We start from the raw sequence: 22,844 nt of genomic DNA on the forward strand, positions 1-22,844 counted from the left end.
GCGATTCGTAGAACGCATGTAAGTAGAAAAACGTTATTTACGTATCATACACATTGCAACGCATTTACATGTTGCGCAGGAAATTGTTTTTTCGTTCTTATTTTTTTTCTACTTATCCGTGCGATAATCGATGTTAAATTGGCCTAATTACAAATTAGTAGTCTTTCTTGATTATTAATTATTATTATCGTTAATATATTTCTATAATTTGTTTATGGGAAATATATTATATCATTATATATTACAATCCAGCTGTAAGAATAATAAGTTTCATTCATAATTCAACGTCGTTACGAAGATATTTTTACCTCGGTGAAAGTTTAATGTAATAATAATTAATGAGCTATACAATGACGCCAAACTACAAACGCATATATACGCGGGAGAAAGCAATTTCAAAGAATTCCTAATGGAAATTAATGACTGAATTTTGCTAGTGTAAAATGGCAAGTGCGCCTGTGCCTTAAATTATGTTTCGGATGCATTATAAAACTATGATTACAATTATTTTAAGCACGTTTAAGCATTAATCAAACAAGAAAAAATAAAATACTGAAAAATCGTGAATGCAGTTTTGAAAAGGAAAAAAATGGATTAGCATTAGTAAAAATACTGTAACTAGGTGTTGTTACCAGTGTCCAGTACACTGTGAGTCGAAGGCAAATTATTTTATCCAAATACTTAAATTTAATATTGGTAAACGCGTGAGCAGTGTATATAGTGGAATATAGTGTTATATAGTGGAAAAGGATACATTTCAAATACAGTAGAAGCCGCGTATTAGAAACTCTTTGGGACCAAAGTGAAATGGTGAATTAAGCGCTAAAAATGTATGTATATATGTATCATGTATGCATATTATAGTATAATTTTAAAAAACTATGTACAAATGTATATAGGTATTTACTATATTATTTAAAATATTTGTCGATCGGAGTTTGTTTTTTTGCATCAAGTAACTCCATGACCATAATATTTTCATACGAATAATATTGCTCTAAACCTAGCTATTTCATCCGTATAGTACTGAACGACTTTCCTGGGGACACCTAGAGCTTCTACAATTTCCTTGTTTGATGGGGGTGCCAGAGGGTGCCTCGCTGTTTTCTTCTTCATCAGTATTGGCCTGTTCAATTGTTTGAGAATTCATTACCGTATTACATATCTCTTCTTCAGTTTGAATCTCTGCCACATCGAAATGTGCATCCAATCGTCATACACTCCATCCAAGAAATCGACTGGTTTTTCAAGCAAACTATGTTCGTCGTCTGTTTAGTACAACAGCAAAGATAAGATTAAATTACATTGGTTATCGCACGGATAACCGGTATATATGTCAACAGACTTTTATCCAATAATTGTTTCAATTGTTTCAAATAACCGATGTGATGTTTTAATAATCCGATTTATTTTCAATGTTCTAATATACGGCCAGTCCGTCCCAGTACATTTTGTTTAAATAACCCGTGTTTCCAATAACCAGCTTCTACTGTACTTGTTATTCTTCGAACTCGGAAACCCTCGAGATTCGTGTCTGCCGGGACGTTGATTATATTATGTATGTACAAGTATAATGAAAAAAGGTAATTTCAATTGCACTGAACAAATCACGATATTTATCTACAGAAAATACTTTTATAATATGATATAACTTAAAATCATACGGCATAGTCAACAGAATAGTCTATATACAGCCACGCTGTTCAATTTAAATAATCCATGTATTTAAGATTATGATTTATAATATTTAATTTAATTCAGATTTATTTATATTGTACGGGTGTTAAATAAGATAAATACTTTACAGTACCTCAAGTTAAATAATTTAATCAATATATACTGATATATATAATTGAATAACTATATTAACCATCTTGACAAACTTTCAAATTCTAAAATATTATTTACATTAAAATATTTCATTAAACGTTGAATACATTATATTTTAATTTCTAACAACTATAGTTAATATAATAAATTAGTAAATTTTATAAGTGGTAGAATTTGAAGATAAAACAAAATGTAATTTATAGATAGTGAGATTAATTCAAGGATTAATTTAATGTTGTGAAAAATGCATTGTTTAGTATATAAGTCTTAAATATACAGATAAAGATTATATTTAATTTGAAGTTGTCTTAATAATATTCAAGATAAAATACAAATACACATTCTGGGAATCACGATTCCGAAGGTATTAAATACGTGTAACTATTCGCAATATAATATTACATATTATATTATATTATTAAGTATACTAACGCAATACCTATATATTATCATGCAATATTTATAGGTCTATTGAGAGCTTATAATGTAAATAAATATGAAGTTGTTTAAATTATTTTCCATCATCAGCATAAGATAGTTGCAATAACACCAGACTTTAGTTTTAAAGGAATATGATTCCGAGAATGTGTGTTTATGTTTTATCTTGAACATATTTTAGGTTTCTTCAAATTCAACATAAATAATATAATTCAAATTCAAATTCCTTATGAATTATGATAAATTGTATTTACCTATACCTAATCTATATTATTAACATTCAAATAGTACAATAATAAATAAACATACTTTTTTGTCAACAAATACTTCAGTCTCTAAAATGCTAAGCATAAGAAGGTTATTTCTTAGTTTACACTAAAAAATTACAATATTGTGTATTTAAAATTTAAACGTTATTGACCTTTTTCAAAAAATCTAACATAAACTAAATCTAAATTTATTACAGCACGTATGTTAAAAAAAAAAAATGAAGAAGCGTCACTTGTTAGTATTTGTGCCTATAAACAGATGAGGGGAGTTATATCATAATGTATAGATACCTTGGGTTCATATTTCTCAAAAATTTTAATCAATACAATATTATGTCTATGTGTTACATACAGATACAAGTCAAGGTAAAATGATTCTGTGTAAAATATATTAATAATTATATATAAAAGAACGTACAGGATATATATATGATATATCGGAGCCACTCATACTTCACTTTATAGGACGTCTACCATAGACTGGCATAGACGCACCATGCGTCTACCGAAAATTCAATTATTTGAAAATTGAAATCAATGATGAGTTATTGCATTTAAAAATAAGATTCTAAGACAAACATAGTGGAACACATTGTAATATAATATACTGATTTGTTATGCATTCTTAAAGCTTATAACTGAAAACTGTTGTTTTTAATTTTTGATTTCACATATTCACTTGTATGTAAATACAATTATGTCTTAAGAGCACAATATTTAGAAGATAATCTCATCGGTGTTTTTTGAAACATGAATTATCAAAAAAGTTACAGTTGTTTAAAAATGTAAAAAAAAAAGGTTTTTGTGCCTCTTATAACGAGCTGTATGTTTAAAATAGAACAAAATCCCGACAAGATTGTCTTCGAAATATTGTTTTCTATAAACCTCATAATAGGTGTTATTGCTCTAAAAGAGTTTTTTAATGATGTTTAGTTTGTTTTCCGTAAACATGTTTACGTTGTTCAATTTATTTACATTGCTGTAATGTGCTATCACCTGTCTGCCGCCGCGATGTCGTGTGTCGGCCGCAATTTTCTCCCACTACTCCAAAAACTGTATTTCTACCACAACTATCGCGCGGTGACGGCGGTCGGTCGATGGTGATCGGGCGCTTCCAGGAATAGACTGAACTAATATAGTCAATATAGACATTATAAATATTATAAATATTATAAGCTAATGACTAATGACCTCCATATAATTTAATAAGTATTATTTTTATTTTTATTATAAAAATTTGTCAAATATGTCAAATATCCAACTTAATAAATTTTGATTATAAATTCGTATTGCTACGAAACAAATTCCTGTTTCCTGTAGCTATATTTTGAATAATTATTGAGAAACTCCTAGAAGTCCCTAGTTCTAGATTCACTAAGAATAAATATTATGATAGTAGAAGTCAAAATATATGACAACTAATAGCTGTATTTTCAATAATTTGTATACAAATAAGTATTCAATTTATTTATTTTTGATTTACTTATAAAACATACTACAAAACCGTGACAATAATTTCTTCTGGGTAATTCGATATTATTTCTTTGAGATTTTCGTGTCGTCATGTTCAAATTCTTTTAGTGAATTTTTTTTTTTGAATAATTATTTTCCATTTTTTCGACAATGGAAAATAAACAAAATAAATAAAAACGGGGAAAAGGTCATCTAAAAAAAAAAAATAGCAAATTCTCTTGCACTACGACGATGCAAACAAATAAAGTATGAATATTATATATTAGAAATTTAAATACTTTCACTGTCTATTTGAAAATTTATAGTAAAATAAAATAATAACATTTCGGGCTCTACCAGATTGAATAACTAAATTAAAATAATCTCTTTTACGAAAACGATTCTAAACGGGGGCCGCCATTGGCAGATTTATCGAATCCGATTCATTATGTACACGACTACTCAATCATTCATACAATTTATTATAATTTATAAAGTATTAACAAAGGTCACTAAGGGTACTAACTATTAATACGAGTATTAGAATATAAAGTATACTCCAAAAATGTTAAATACCCATGAATAATATTTTTAAATTACATCAATATATTAACAACTAAAATGTCTTAAATTGTTATTCTTGGTTATTTACTATGTAATTTCATCCAAATTTGAACTTAAAATAAATATTTAAAAAACTGTGTTTGTACTTATAGTTTTAGATTTTTTGCCGCAGATTTAACTACTTACGTTGAACCTTGTTTTAAACTTTCAAACCTTAGCTATAAAATTTAAGTTTTATAAATTTTTAACTACTAAAGAATTTGTAAATTTTCAATTGAACAAATTTTGTTAAAATTTAAACTTTGAATGGTTATAAAAAAAACGTGCTTAAGTATTTTTAATATTTTCCAACTGCTATATATTAAATCAACTTATGAAGAACCTTGTATTCATTTTTACAATAAGCATAATATGTGCGAATAAAAATAAATGTAAATAATTTAAAATAAATAAAAAAACACTATAAGTACTAAAAACACATAGAAAGTCTCAAAAAGTCAAGAATCTGGACACATTAAATTATATACACTGAAACATTTATAACACATTGACTTAAAAAAAATAAGTATGAGTTTCAAAGTGTTTAAAGGGAATAACTGTAAAAGTTTACTCGATTCAGAATGTTTGGAAAACATCCATAATTCATAAACCCCTGAACTACAAGTAAAATACCAAATACTGGGAAGCGGCAACATATTTCATAATAAAATATCGCATCAAATTAAGAATTGACTACATGTGCTAAGTATAATAAATAATAAGTATTATAAGTCGTTTAAAACGATAAAAATCAATTTTATGGAAATGGCATCGTGGCCGATGATGCTGGCCACTGCCGGGTTTTCGTAGCAATTTAAACGAGTTTCACAAGCATAACGTTAAGATCATGTAATTGAAATTTAACTATACCGTATTAAGAATAATTAAAATACCAATAGTTTAAAAAAAGTTTTGTCTCAATCCTGTGATTAAAACATTTTTAATCATAATTACAAGTCAATTATATTATCAATAAATTATGCTATATAATAAAAAATAAAATTTTAATAGCTTTCTCATAAGCTTCAGGTTATATTAAAATATTATTTCTATTATTACTTAAACTTAATAAACATACAGCAAGGTAGTTATTGAGATTAATACAAACATTTGTACAACCCCCGAAATCACCCAAAAATCCGCGGTGGTGCAATGTCACGTTACACCAGCACCCCACTTTTTGTTCAATTGACTTTTGGACTCCAAAATGGTATCAACGATTGTTATTTCAACTAATTGTATATATTTTTCATACTCACCAATTTTAAACAAATTAAACCACCTACTGTGCTCAGAATCGTTTTTTGTATACAATTATTTTATATCATTGAATTTAAATTAAACGCATCCTCTAAGCGTTAATAATTATAGTGATCCATTTTACACTTTTACTGTACAACACAGCTGTATCCACTAGTCCACTTTAGTTTTTTGTTTAAAGTTAACAACAAACAACAGATAACAGTAGAACATTTATTTTACTTTTCTATTTGTTCCAAAGAAAATTATTGATCCTAATTAGCTTATATCGTAAATTTATTCAACAAATTTGATGCATATTCTTAGTTAATTAAGGATTATCATATAATATTTTATTAACCAGATCTCTAAGGATGTCCAATTAAAACAAACTTATGGTATTTAAATTTTATTAAAAATATTTTTAAAAAGTATTCAGAATATTTAAAAAATACTTAAACACGTATTTTATAACAATTATTCAAATACTTTACAAGACTGAATAAATGTATGTACCCCATGAATTTTTTTGTTTTTAAGGGGAAGGAAGGTCGTGCGAAATTTTCAAACTAGGTGTGTGAATTTGTGCGAATTATGTGCTGGATAAACGTAGGTCAATTGTGGACTTACCAGACATAGTCGGGTTATATTGCTATTAATATATTTTGTTATTAGCTAAATTTAATTCAATAATTACCATCAATATGTATTCTAATAGTTTTTCTAAAAATCGTTTGACAACTTCTCCTTATTTTAACATAACATCTCACCAAGGTACGACGTGTATATATTTTAATGTTTATAGTTTGAGGATATCACAGTAGTTGATTGTGTTTAATAGTGTTTTATTATATTCATTAGGATATTTTAAACAAAATGTTGGTAAGTTAAAAGGACTTTCATATATAAATTTGATATTATTTTTTAGTATACGAGTATTTATTTCGGTTGAGAGACATGTAGTATTGTCCTGTACATTATAATTTACATAATATTATGTTATATACAATTGATTTTTATATGTAACATAATATACTATTACACATTTTTTAAATTTTTTAAAACAAATTTCATTTAAATGTAACTTGTTTTATATTTTATAAAATAAAATATAGGTAATTTTATCTCTTAAATACTTCATGATAACTTTTGTGAAGCATTGTAAAATCCAACACCGACATTAATGTAAATTATTATTACCAAATTAAATTAAATTAATTTAAATTTAAAATACATTTTCTTAAATACTCTCAAATTAAGATCGAGATGAGAATACAACCAAATAAGGTGGCAGCTATAGCTAAATAATTAATACGGAGATAATAAAATACAAAAATGAAATTATTGATGAAAATAATCAAAGTACAATTTTTTGCTTGAATGAAACTTATTTTGTTGTAGCTTAAAAATATTATTAATACTGAATATTACCAAAACAGAAATAAATGCCAACATTAATTTTTATTGATCTAGAAATAGCTGGCATACTTTCGGATATTTGGAAAAAAAATTGCATCTAAAGTAAGTTTAGTTATGGTAGACAAAGTTCTCCAGCATCCACACGTATGCTCGTAAGCATGTTGCTCGGAATAATGAGAATCTCTTATATACATTAGGTCTGATGCCATTAGCAAAACCATGCAGTGAAAAACGACAAAATGATGAATCTAATATTCTTAAATAATATAAATTTTATAGAAAAAATTATATATTTTTTATATATTTTTTAGTATGAAAAATATATAAATTTAGTTAAAATTATTTTTGCTGGATTTAGAGAGTTGTACAAAAGTTTATATTAGGATTACAAATGTGTATAAATGAAATAACAATCGTTGATACCATTTTGGAGTCTAAAAGTCAATTGTATAAAAAGTGGGGTGCTGGTGTAACACGTTACATTAGCACCACTGCAAATTTTCGGTTTTTTTGGGTGATTTTAAGAAGTGTACAAATGTTTATATTAGGATTACAAATGTGTACAAATGAAATAACAGTCGTTGGAATACATTTTTTTTGGACTTTCGAATATGGTGGTACTAATGTAACGGACGTGTTTATTATATTTTTCTCGAATTTTATTAGTATTATATAATACCTACACTTATTACGACTTACGTTCCTATTGTGTGGCGTCATGTTTTGTTGACATTATTTCTAGAGCGGAAACCCTTGACGAATCGATGAGCAATTTATAAATATGTTGATGAAATGACGAGTTTAGTCTATACCAAACCTATATGATATATTGTCTATTGTCTATTGTCTATTGAGACTATAAAAACTTCACTTTCATGAATAATACTGCTGTCTACTGTAGACTGTAGTACATCGAAGTAGCATATTTTATATGTTTTCATATATATTATGTATAGTTAAATGTGATTAATATGAAAAAAAATAAATATATTTGTCATCTTCCTTAATTAACTAAAAATATTTATCCTGGAAACTATATGACGAAACCACATCACGCGATCATTTGAATAAGTATTATTTCAGGTATTTATAAGTGTCTTAAGTCACTATTATTATCACCCATACTGATATTATATAATTGTACCCGTATTTATTTCAATGTTTTCATAATAATTTAGAAATATTGTAAATAGATAAAGGAATCGCGGGATGAAAAAGTTTCAATACATCTGGGCTCTGGATTATAAAAAAATATTATATGGCAGTAGGCGGTCTGTCAGCATATATTACATTATTACTAAGTAGGTATATACGTATAAAAGTAATTCGTTAATCGTTTTACTATAAGTAAAACAGTAGATTGAATTAATTTTTTCCAAAAACAATATTTTTAAACATCATTATGTGTATAAAATATAAAAATATACTTTAAAAATGGTAAGTACACACTAATAATTTTTTTAAATTACATAAAAACGTTCGGTTTTTCTTCACTTTTTACTCCGAAGCTTTTCGAAAAGTACAAGAAATTTCCAAATTTTACTTCTTCAAAGTATAAACAAAATTTAATTTTTTTCAGAAATTTCCATTATTTTAAAGTGTATACTTAAAAATTATTACATTAAAAAAAATATCTGAACTATTGTATAATAAAATGAATTTGTCAATATTATTATCTTATGATGATAACATTTCAATACATTAACATATAAAGAAATATTAGAAAAAAAATCTAAATTAATTTTATTTGAATGGCCTTAAAAAGGTATGTATTTTGTTAGCAGTAATTTTGCGACTAGGTTGACCCTTACTCAATCACATGAAAGTATAGGGCGCGGGACCTATCCTGCCGGAGTTACGAGCCGGGCTCAGTATCAAAAGTAAAAAGTATTTGGTGATGTACTACGCTTCTACGTCCTAAGAGAATAACCAGGTCCGTGCCTTTTCAGTTAACTTAGTGTAATTCATATTAGTATTTTGTTCTAATAAAATCTTATATCCATTGTATATTAAATTTTTCATTTGGTGTTTTATCCCCACCTTCCATACAACAGCATTTTTTATTGTACAACAATGTCCAACAACTGAAGTCATCGCAATTCTCATAAATTCCTACATTTATTACACTTCATAGTTTCACACATATTATTATTTTTTAACATTTTAACACAAAAAAATATCTATAATATATGTATTCAAATTAAGCACCGCTTCATCCCATTGCTTGAATCCACATCTGGTGCACAACATGGTTTTAATATAATATTTAAACTATTTAAAAAATCACTTTTAACTGTGTTTTAGACTTTTAAAATTTAAATTCAGTCGAAATTAAATATTATTAAAACGAAAAACAAACGATGTCAATTATTTCGTTGTAATTCAAAAATATTCGTGGGAAAATTATAAATTTTACTATTTGTAATGAAATCTTTAAAATCTTCAAATTAATTTTAAGATATTGCTTATTTATATCACGAACCTTTTTAAACTGTTGTAAGATAAGGTAGTATTAACTCGAAATTTGATAACAATAATATAATATCAGAGAAGTATAGATTATAATAATAAAATTAAGGTTTTCGCAAAAATAAAATTAACCTTTTATAATACTTATAGTACCTTAATCCATTTCCGATCAGAATCATTTAAATTCATTATAGAGACCCACTCGACATATCCTTGTAACCACTTGACCATCTTTTTTTGTATGTTGAATAAATAATATTAAGTAAAATAATATAATAAAATATAGAACCAATATTAAATATAAAAAATTATTTAAGAGGACGTCGCACCCACGTTTGTTATAGACACGTACTACAAAATGTGTTTTTGTTTACTAGTTTCAGTAGTATATACCATATGGTATTAGTTTTGATGTTAGTTAGGGTGGATAAACCTACCGTCTAACTTTTAGGCAAGAACGCCAAGAACATGATATGAGAGAACACTCTTTCATTGGTTTCATACGATATTTATCTATTAAATTTTTAAGTGAGTAATGAATATCTAAAATATTAATATTTGAAAATTCTCATAATCCTCTTCAAATATAAAATATCGAAAAAAACCAACGAGAGAACAAAGAACACAGATAATATTCATACCTCTTAAGGGGATTTGATACCGTAATTTTCTGTAGGACGTCTAACATAGGCACGACATAGGACGTGTTCTTTGCCAGTTAATCTAATGAAGAATTTTTTTTTCGTCATATTTATTTAATATTAAAATATTTACAATAAGCACAATGGAGGGATGCATAATAGCCAATAGGTCATGGTTGGCTTGATTGAAGAAGCTATTCAATAATAGCACTTCATGGAGGGATAATAGTTGTTAGTGGACTAGTCAACTAGTCGACTATAGTAGGTCACGGCCAGAGGCCCGTATTGGCCCATCGGTCAACTGGGCAGATGCACGATGCGCCCTATGAAAATTACAATGCATAATGGGCCTCCACTCATAAAAATTACGTTTGCATTAAGGTTTGAAAGGATTTAATTTTTTTCTGTAAAAACTGAACAGTTGAAATTTAAAGTTTTAAACCTGGCCACTTAAATAATACATTATCTATAAAATATGTAAGCATAAATGCATAAATGCATAATATTTATAATATGTATTATGTATTGTATAATTTATAAGTATAACATACGTTAAACGATAAACCATACAAATTTACACGGTTAGGTTACACGCCGTTGATCATCGATAACAATATTATAAAATATATTATTATTTTTAACTTTTATTATAAAATATTTTTTGATGTACCTAATCAGCTTGTTGTTTGAGTACAAAGTGATTGAAAAATATGAAAAAAATATTATCACTTTTTAATTTATTTTTCATCAGGCCTATACTGGTCCCAGTGGTCCCCATTGGGCATCCGGACAGAAGCACCGTGAAATAACATCTTTATTAAATTTTTGAAGAAATATAGACCTACCTTATTTAATCTTCCATTAAAAACCCAATGATCTTCAGTACTATACTACAATATAATTTTAATAAATGTTTATTTTTTATAAAGATTGAAGAATTAAATCAAAGTTAAACATAATCATAATTGATAATATGTATATAAAAACAAAAAAGATTAAGACTATTAAGAGTACTACGCCCACACATGTTATCTCCGTCTTACAAACGCGTAACATAACAAACTCTAAGCTCGACAGATCACGTTTAGCTGCGTTATTTTAAAAATTAGAATGAATTGAACTTTTATAAAATTTAAAAGTAAGAATATTATTTCGACGACCTCACATGCTTTTTACAATATTTTATTTTATATTATTATTTTATATTTTAAATTTTTTTAATATTAAAAACAATTTTTCGTTGGATCAGTAAGTTTTAAAATTTAATACAAGGTTCCTCACCAGTTGTTATTAGCAATTAATAAAAAATATTAAAGATACAAAGGCACGATTTTTATAATTATAAGTATTTTAGGTTCGGAATTTGATAAACTTATCAAAATCTCGAAAAATGTTTGCGTTTAAAAATTTCTAAAATTTTCAGTTTGTATACCAAAGAATTGAAAATGTAGAACAAGTTTTCTAATAAATAGTTCATACATCATACAGTCACTTTGGGTTAAAACCTAATATTAATTATTCTTATATAACATATTTTTACGAGTATATAGGCTGACTGACAGACCGTCTCCGCTCAGAATTGTTTTTCGTGTACAATGATATTAACATTGAGTTCGAATTTAACACCTTACATTATACAGTGGACCACACGACACCTAATGAACCTTTACTTATAAGTTATAGACTGTCAACGCTATTAAATGTTTTTGCAACCACCCCATAATAGTTGCCACTTGTCATTATGGGATGGGCCTTTTGTCAAGGCATCAGCTGTGGTTTAAACATCAGCCAGGATCACTCGGGACTGTTCGAGAAGAGAGGCTTTGGTGATTTGAAAGTTTAAGGTGGAAACGTTTATATAGAGTTTTAGCGACATTTTTAGCTGTCCGAATGAGGAGGTCCCTGTGGAGGGTATAATTCGATACATAAAAAGAAGCTTTAGTTATCTGCCGGAGGTAGCTTTGACTGATCCCTAGAAGTTAATTCCATGGGACCAAATTGGTTTGAAGGGTACCTATTATGGCTTATACATAAAGATTTTATTATGTAGTGTGACTTGTTTGGAAGAAAGGGGTAGCCGAAGCTGTCTTTGACGATTATTGAAGAATTCTAAAGATTAAAATTTGTTGTTAAGACTACCTAAGATCGATTTTCCCAAACTTTTTATTTTATTCCCTAAATTACTAAATATGTTTAACAAAAAAAAAGTAGGTAATTAAAAAATTGTCATATTCCAAATTTTGAAGAAGTTAAAATCAAAAATATGCCCATTTAGTGATTTATTTGTTTATGAAATAGTTTTAAAATTTTTAAAATTTTTAATAATTTTATCAACCACAACATGATAGATCGTCAGGGTTTAAGAAGTTGAATTATACCTATAATAGGTGTATTGATTTTATTTTATTGTATATATGTGTAGTAAATAGGTACATAATATATACTTAATAAGAATTAGATAATAAACAAATTTTAAATTGTATTTTCCCTTTAATGGACGTAATTTCTCAATAGCGATTCTGAATAATTAGAAGTCATTAGTGATAACACTTTTATTTATTATAATGTTGTCTTGGCTTAAAAGCTTTGAATAGTGTAAATTATAAATAACCTAAAGACCCGAGATTTAAAGCAAATATACATAACGTGACCATAATTGTTTTTCTTCAATGCGGGACACCTGTACATTTTAATAAGAAAATCATATACATTTTGTGTAAAATAACAATTTTTTTTCTTGAAAAAAAAAACATTGATAATTGTTTCTATAAAAACGCAGATAATATATTAATCATAAAAGACTCCCAACAATATATGGCCTATGAGTTTTAGTGTTTTACAGTATATGTAAAATTTGTAGGTATACATATACTGTTAACTGTATAGGTACAATATAAAATGTATGATTGTAAACATGTGATCAATAAACACATGCCATAAGTCGACTTTTCTGAAAGCTGAACATTTTTAGGTTCTTTGGGGACAGCGGGATACTTATCTAGAAAGCGGGACGTATGGTCACGTTATACATACATTATCTAATGTAATTCTTAATTTTGTATAACTGCCAACTATAGGTGAAAACTGAAAAACATATTGTCCAATCTTATGCCATTCATTTTTAAAACAAACATCTTAATTCAAAATATTGAAAAATCCAAGACAAACTGAACAGAAACTATAAAATAAATAACTCAAGTCATAAATAATGTTTGTTAAAGTGTATTTAGATCAAGTATCTACCAAGTAGCAGTACTACAGTCCTACCATATATTGATATTTATTAAACGTCATGGTCATTTGACTCATATTATCTTCAATTAAATAGGTACCACCGAGTTACCAGTTTTTTTCAGTTACACGACTAAACATAATTTATCGGACTTTTCTGTAAATTATTAATACAATAGTTTCGGTTTAATTATATTTACTATTCGGTATTGTCTATTACATATTAGAATATGTAAATAAAAATTACATGTTTTAGTCAAACAGGACGACTTCAGGTAATAGTGTAACCGTAATCATGCAGGATCGATTACTCATATATTTTAATGTAGTAACTAGTAGATAAGATTTTATTTTTAAGTGTATTGTCAATAATAAAAAACTAGCATGTGTTAGTAGGGCCCTAGAAAAGGTGTATATTTTTCGATTCAAAGATGTATCTTGCAGTTTGATACCAAAATATTGAAAAAATTAAAACTAAACAATCCTGTAAATACCTGTAATGCGTGTGTTTGAATAATTGTAGTCCGTAAAAATAACACCGATAGATTTATGAGTCGTCGTCGAACTGAAGAGCGTGGAAAGGTAAACGACGTATAAAATTTGGCAATTGCATCGGATTAATTTGAGTGCATCTCGAGTAGGCTACATTGTTCGACGGAACAGCGAAAATAAATACTCGAAAGATTTAATTTTAATTTAATAACCGTCGTAATATTATTAAGTATTATAATTTAAGCAACAATAGTAACACATTTTTCACACCATCGTCTACGTAATACACAAAACAAACGTGTGGGCGGAAATGGAAAGGTGCATCGGTGTACCGACGAAATGTACTATACTACACAACATAATATTTTGTACGAGCAGCCGGTGAATAAACCACGCCGAAACGGTTGGCGTGCCGGTCCAGTACTGAGTATAACATTGTAGTGTATAGACTACAGTGGCCGTTCTTTACCACCGGCGTGGCCGTGTGGCGGTGTGTGTCTCCGGTGTCGTCCGTCAGTCGACCGCCCAGACAATTGCTTCTCCGCACTCACGCGTAGTGCGGCGACGGCGGTGCGCGCGCGCATGCACATTGCACACGCGTCGAACACACGACGACGGCCGCCACAGCTGCCTCCCAGCGGTGGTGGTAAGCGAAGACGACGACGCGGCCGTAACAGAATACATTTTATTATAATGCCGAAAAAGAGTAGTAAAATGGGACGACGGGTGTTTCGAAACACGGCGACGAAGCATGCAGACCACGAGGAGTCTACCGCGTCGTCTGGCAGAGGAATTTAAGGCGACGGGCGTGTGTAAAATATTTCCACCCCCTGACCACGCTGGGTGTGCTGGCTTCGTCGACGGCGGTGGGGTGCGTGTGTAGGTTTCTGTGGGTGGTGGGGGCGACATAGAATTCGACGCGTTTTAGTTTGCCTGACGATGATGTTAGTCCGTAAGGAGGCACGAAATAAACACAATAATAATATAATATAGTATCTATATATTATACGGATATACAGTTTAAAAAAATAGGTAAAATAAAATAGTATTATTGGTACGGATTTTTAATTTGTCAATCCATTTTCCATATACTTATAATATTGTATATTGTATGTAATATAAATGTACTTTAAAACAATTATAATACATTAATATAGTAAAATATGATTTTTTTTTAAATAATCGTTTTTTTAATTACTTAAAATGAAAATATTATTTGATTTAAAAACCCCTCTCGAAAATTTGTTCCAGCTACGGCCCTGGCGGATAGGGATGAATGTTCTCAATATCAAATCGATCGAGACCTAAAAAATCGATTTCAAACTATAATGTGCAGTGTGATTCGTGCAAAAGTTTCTCACAATATTTGAATATTATTAAAGGGATCTGTTCCATAAGCATATGAAAATATAAAAAAAAAAAATTAAAACTGGAAAACGAATAATAATAATAATAATACATAATGTAGATATACAAACAATTTATAATTTTAAAATTAAAATATAATAAAAAGCCTATGAGAACCCCTCCATAATAATATCAACCTTTAATTTTTATAAGAGGTCAACTCACTCTAAATTTTAAGCTAACGGAGCTAAACGTGATCTGCTGAGCGTAAAATTTGGTATGTTATGCACTTATAGACGGAGACAACACATAAGGAAGTAGCGTCCTCTTAAGTTTAATATAATAGAATATAGATGACTACCTATAATAACCTATGACTTACAATGAAATTTTGAGTATTGTCAAAAATGTCAAACCAACAGTTTATTTTTTGATATGTAAAAAAAGTTTTATCGCTGTGCTCGATAAATTCTATTCGCATAATAACATGTATTTAAATTACATTAAGAGGACGCTACACGCGCATACGTTGTCTCCGTCTTATAAGTGCGTAACATAGCAAATTTTATACTCAGCAGATCACGTTTAGCTCCGTTAGTTTAAAATTTAGAGTAAATTGACCTCTTACAAAAATTAAAGGTAACATTATTGTCGAGGGCATGACGTAGGCTTTTTATTATATTTTAATTTTAAAGTGAGTTATGTGTATTTTAAAATTTAAAATTGTTTGTATATCTTAAAATACACATAACTCACTTTAAAATTAAAATATAATAAAAAGCCTACGTCATGCCCTCGATAATAATGTTACGTTTAATTTTTGTAAGAAGTCAATTTACTCTAAATTTTAAACTAACGGAGCTAAACGTGATCTGCTGAGCATAAAATTTGCTATGTTACGCACTTGTAAGACGGAGACAACATATGCGGGTGTAGCGTCCTCTTAATTTAAATAATATTATAAAATATTTATTAGTAAGGCTATTACCTGTACTATAAAAAGTATAGACCCTATAAACAGCTGACTAACTTTTGAGGGCTGGACGTCTGTTCCTTACGCCTAGCGCCTAGTATAGGAAGAATAGGGAGACTCTGAGACTAGTTTATCTATAATTAGTATAGAGATTATGATTATGGGGCAAAAATAATAATATTAGCATTTAGCTATCATATACATAGATAGAAATTAATATAATATGTGTCTTTATAATTCCAGCGCTTTATAAGAGAAATGCACTTTCTCTCTTTCCAGGTATAATATTTTAATTTTTCCAATATCACTAATAGGTAGTTTTTATATTTTGCAGATTAAAAACATATTTTATTGTTTATAAAATTATTATCTGTGTTGTCTTAATTAAGTAGCATAAAAATATAATATAATAATCAATTTATTTATCTTTTTTTTTTTTTTTTTGTTATGTATGAATTATTTATATTAAGCATTTTATTATTTTATTTATTATTTGTTGTAGGAAAATGGACAGTGAAGGAAAACGGTATCTTTTTTTGGAGGAAAATGGCTACAGCCAGAAACTTAGCATATCATTTTAAACGTATCCCAATTTAAAAATATAATAAATATTTATGGTATAGAGCATTGATTATAGAATAGACAGATAGCCCATGCAATGTTAATATTTGGTGACCATGCGTAGGATGCAACCACTATGGAGCGCTAGTGTAGTTGGGATGCAAGGAGGTGGTACCCCCATCATAGATGTTTGCCATGGATATGCGGGGAAGGGAAGAGGTGGCTTATCGCGAAGTGCCGATCTAAAAATAGAGTAATAATAAGAAACTGAAGATATACTGAAATGATTGGAAATAATAATTTTATTATATTATCATTTATTACTATCTTGTTCATTGTGGAACAACCGCTTTCCGAATTTTCTTGTTTTTTGAGTTTTTAGTTGCATTTGCATTTACAATTAAAAATTCTTAAACATGTCTGGAAATAAATGCCAATATTTAAATTGTGGAAAATCAAAGAAAATGTTTCCAAATTTAAAAATGTATCGTTTTCCAAAAGATGATAGAAAAGAAGTATGGATAATACATTCAGGTGAGTAATTAATTTTAAATTTTAATTTTTCTGTACCATTGCGAATATTTATAATTTTTTTTACACATATTTTTTTATATCTACACAGGAAACACAAGTTTGTTTTCTGTTGATCCAGATAAACTCCACAATAGGTACATTTGTCAAGAACATTTCCCACCCGAAAGCTTTGTACAAAATTTTACTCAAAATCGTTTGATAGATACTGCTATTCCCTATAATTATCAATCTAAAACACAGCCATCTACATCATCAGGCATTAACCAGAATGATGAATCTCAGCAGGAGTATAATATAATGTCAACCCCAACTAAAACATATACACACTCAAAACCAGACATGGTAGAGTTAGTTTTTCCGAGCCCCCCTTCAACTTTTTCTACACCTCAAAAAATTAAAATAACAAATATAATTGACATGCCTAGCCCAAATTTAAAAAGGAAATCTGATTTGATAGAAATAGATACACCTAGAAAAATCAATTTAAAACAAAAATTAAAACTAAAAAACAAATTAATTCATAATAAAATAACTCAAATTTCAAAATTAAAAAAAAGAGTCAAAACTTTTAAAACACATAATAATGCTAAGAATTTAATAAATATGCATAACTTTCCATCAATTAATTCTAAGGCAATGGTAACGATGCAATTAAAAGATAGGAGTCGTCCGTGGACATTAAATGAAAAAAATTTAGCTTTAAACTTATATTATAAATCACCAACAGCATATAAATTTTTACGTTCACAAAAAGTTAATTTACCTGGGCCATCAACTATTCGTCGTTGGATTGGTCAATCAAAATTCTTACCAGGTTTTAGTAAATTATTTTTCAGTCATATACAAAAAAAATTTGAGTCATCTGATTATAAAGAAAAAGCTTGCACTGTTTGTTTTGATGAAATGTATATAAAAGAATTTATAGAATATTCCAAAGAATTTGATTTTATTGAAGGTTTTGAAGATTTAGGTCATTATGGGAGGACCAATAAAAGTGCTAACTGTGTTTTAGTATTTATGGCTCGAGGTATTTACTCTACATGGAAATTTCCAATTGCATATTTTCTTGTTCATTCTGGAGTTAACAAAACAATTTTAAAAAATTTAATAATTGATGTTTTACAAAAGTTATTTGAGGTTGGGTTGTGTCCCAAAATTATAGTTTGCGATCAAGGCACAAACAACCAAAGCACTTTAAAATCATTAAATATTTCAGAAGATAATCCATTTTTTTTTATCAACAACAATAAAAATTTTTCTTTGTTTGATGTTCCTCATTTACTTAAAAGTATTAGAAATAATTTAATTAATGCCTGTTATATAAAAGATAATAAAATAATCTCATTTGATGATATAAAAAAAACATATGAGTTGGACAAACAAAATCATAAAAGTAAGTCTCTCATCAAAATAACAGATGCACATATTTACCCTAATTCTTTTCAAAAAATGCGTGTTAAATTAGCAGTACAATTATTAAGCAATTCCATGGCCGCAGCAATCCGAACTTGTATACAAACAGGACAATTTCAAAGTAACACTTCATCGAATACTGCAGATTTTATTGAGTTTATTAATAACTTATTTGATTGTTTAAATAGTAAATCTTTATATAGTCATAATCCATACCTCTGTGCATTAACTGATCTAGGTACTGTAAAAAAATTTTTAATAGAAGCTTCACTGTTGCGCCAGAATAGTTCATACGAATTATGTAGTCAACTACTCTGACTCGCATCACTAGTCTCGAGGTGGGTGACCAAAATACGAAACATAATATAACGCAAATGTATAGTATAATAATGTGAATCTATTGGACAATATATGAATACCTATAAAATACAATGATAAATACGGGCGCCCAAAATTGGTAATAATATATAACACAAATAAATAATATTATAATAAATAATATGATCAATCGATCAATATGTAAACAAAACAATAATTAAAATACGATAATATAAATTGATAGTAGAAATGATAATGGAAATGATAATAGTCGATCACCCGGTAAGACGATGAAGTGGACTGGTCACTGGCATGGACTGCAGTGCTGCCTCCTGGAACCGTTTGACACGAATACTACAATGTTCCCACGACGGCGACGTGAAACGACGGGCCCTCCAAACTTCAACGGGGAATCCCGCGTTAACCACCCGACGCTCGTCCGCGTCAGCAAAACAACATGGCAACCCGCACCTGACAATCGAAACAATAGTTCGGTTGCGGTAGTGGGTTCCCCACAAACAATGTGGTACGGAACGGGCGTTCACGCCGCCAAAACCGACACACGACGGTGTAGTCAATTTGCACAATTAATGTGGTTACGCGAACACCGAACGGCCGCGCGATCAGCGCCGACACTTACGCCCGTCACAAGAGGGCCCAAAACAATGGAGGTAACGGACAAGTCACCGACACACCGACAACGAACCCGTAATGGCGCACCCACGACGATCGAAGACGCCAAAATCCGTCCGAACAGGACGACGCGTAGAACAGACCGGCGTAGGCACTCGTGCACCACAACACAACACAGCACGCACCGGTCGCGAGAGGCGAGACGAGAAGTTTCTCGTAGACTGGCTGGTGCGTATATTATTACGCGCCGCGACCGTCCAAGCTGCGATTACGACGACGATAGTTGATAAAGATCGTCAAAACCTGTAGTAATCTGGCTGGACTCTGGACTCTGTATTGCCGTCGGTGCAAATCGTCGGGCACGAAATTGCGGCTCAAACATTCACAATACTTCACAAATTTACAAAAATTAAAAAAAGGAAAATTATCTCAACCTCCCTGTTTTAAAGGGCTTACACAGACCATTAAAGGTGTATTGCAATTTTTTGAAGCAGAGAAATCTAATGATATTGTATTTTTAATGACTAATCGTTTAAATCAGGATGTTTTAGAAAACCTCTTTAGTATTTTTCGACAAAATGGTGGTTATAACAAAAACCCAACAGCTAAAACAATCAGAACTTCCATAAGAAGTAATTGTATTTTTTCTTTATGTACATCAAAAGCGACAAATTGTGAGGAAACCCAAGAAGATGATAATCCAATTATAATTGACCCAGTTAGTTCACTAAATAAAATAAATTTTAACAGTTCAAAATTATCATCTGATTCCGACACAGAATGTAATTCTAATTTATCTCTCTGTTTTTTTTCATCTGACGAGGACTCAAATAATACTGATAGTAATATTGATGTCACTTTAGAAGACTGTTCTGTAACATATTTCGCAGGATATTTGGGCTATAAATGTATGAAAAAATTTAATTGTAACCAATGTCAACTTGAACTATTTGTTGATAAAAACTTAAATGATAAAAAGCAGTTGCATCTTCTTAATAAAAATTATACTTCAATTGATAATGAAAGTGGACTTAAAGCACCATCAAATAGTTTAAATAATGTAGTAAATAAAATTTTAAATATTTTTGAAAGCAATTATAAAAACTATTTGCATAAAAAGAAAATAAAATTTCAACTAATTGAGTGCTTAAAAAATAATAATACAATTAAAAAATGGCTTGATGAATCATTGACAAACTGCATAGATCATAAAATGTACATAATTGAACAAATTTTAATTTGTAAAATATTTAATAAAACAAAATTATTTTCAACTACCACAAAATTAGCAAAACTTTCTAAATTAAAAATATTAAACCATATTTAAATAAATTAAATACATTTTTTCTTGTTCTGACCTTGTACCTATTTGCATAAAACAATATAGAAGCAGTCTTAACTGTCCTTTTTAGGACAATTCACATCAACTACATTAAATAGTTCTTTTCAGGACTAAGGATCAATTACATTAAATAGTTCTTTTCAGGACTTTGCTTTGATTTTTAAATAGTTCTTTTCAGGACTATTTGCATCAATTACATTAAACTGTCTTTTTTAGGACAATTCACATCAACTACATTAAACAGTTCTTTTCAGGATTAAGCATTGATTTTTATTATATTAAACAGTTCTTTTCAGGACTTAGCATTAAATTTTTAAATAGTCTTTTTTAAGACTATTTGTTTCATTTTTATTAAACGGTTCTTTTCAGAACCAACAAACATCACAATTTACTTTTATTCTAATAATTATGCTTCAATATAAATGTATAAATGTATTTTACCCTTATTTTGTGTTTTTTTAATAATAAAGACAATTTTTTTATTCTTTAAACCTAGTATTTTATTTCTAATCCAGTTTAGCAATCTTGGTATATCTTCACTTAGAATCGTTTTTCATCATATTATATAGACTTATAGTTGGTTTCTAAACTTAACACATTCAGTATGTACTTATAATAACAAAACACAACTATTATTTTATTTATAAATTATATTAATAATTTAATTATGTATATTATTTGTTGTTATTGAGTTTTTATTCATTTTAAAATTTGAACACAAAAATACAAAACAATGTATTTTATAAAGTATGAAAATACAATAAAATTAAAAATTACAATATGGTTAAAGATTTGCTTTATTTTTAAAAATGGTAAATCTAGTATAGTATGTAATGTTCAATTAAATATTTCCGCCCAAAGCAGATTTTACTGAATCGTAACATTCCAAACATCCAAACAAAATTGATCTTTCGTAATGAAATTAATTAATTGTTGCTTTCTGTAGTAGAATTCGGCATAAAAATTAACAATTTTGTGAATATACTATTTAGCGATTGTGGCAATCATAGCGCAATGCTCAGAAAATAATAAATATAGGTTTATCCATGATAAAGTCATTAATAGGCTTATCGCTTTTTCTGTCACTACCTCAAACCGGTCTAGGAATAATATTATATTATTCGCCGTCAGTAGTAATAATATAAAATTAATTCATGCAACGCTACCTACCGGCAGCTATCATAATTAAAATTGTAGTCGCCGAAAATCCCTATAGCATGGTCTATCTGTCTATTCTATAATCAATGGTATAGAGTATAGACATTAGACAACATTAGATGACAATTATTTTTGATGTCTAAAATCTGATTAATATTTCAGAGGTAGAAAATAAAAATAAATTTCAAAAATTGAAGTTACTCCCACTTCTATATATTTATTATGTCCGTAATAATTTACAATTAGAGCTTCCAAATATTATAACAATGGTGTGCCATGATAAAAATGGTTGAAATATTGTTAAATATAATTATAATAGAAAATTATAAATGAAAAAAATAAATTACCGCGAAACAAAATACATAAAATATCAATATACCATTTATTAAAACATAACGCAAAACAAAATAATTTAAGTTATTTTATATTTTTATATTGTTTTTTCCATTTGTATTAGTTTCATAGAAATATTTTTCCATGTA

At 28.6% G+C, this 22,844-nt stretch overlaps 1 protein-coding gene across 3 annotated transcripts in view; it reads right to left on the reverse strand.

Annotated features, from left to right (window-relative positions):
* The window catches only part of LOC107168326 (uncharacterized), a 30,609-nt gene extending 10,960 nt beyond the window's left edge, over window positions 1–19,649 (reverse strand). Inside the window, exon 1 of one of the 3 annotated variants that reach the window (XM_089225901.1) lies at window positions 19,509–19,649. The gene's annotated coding sequence lies outside the window, so the exon portion shown is untranslated. Of the gene's footprint in view, window positions 1–3,533; window positions 3,651–14,085; window positions 14,799–19,508 lie in introns of those variants that run through there. The other 2 variants (XM_015517698.2, XM_089225903.1) reach the window with 2 other exon arrangements.
* Window positions 19,650–22,844: the final 3,195 nt, after the last annotated feature.

This window comes from Diuraphis noxia, unplaced genomic scaffold (genome assembly GCF_037042655.1).
Source record: "Diuraphis noxia isolate RWA-SAM2 unplaced genomic scaffold, SU_Dnox_SAM2 contig0004, whole genome shotgun sequence".
NCBI lineage: Eukaryota > Metazoa > Arthropoda > Insecta > Hemiptera > Aphididae > Diuraphis > Diuraphis noxia.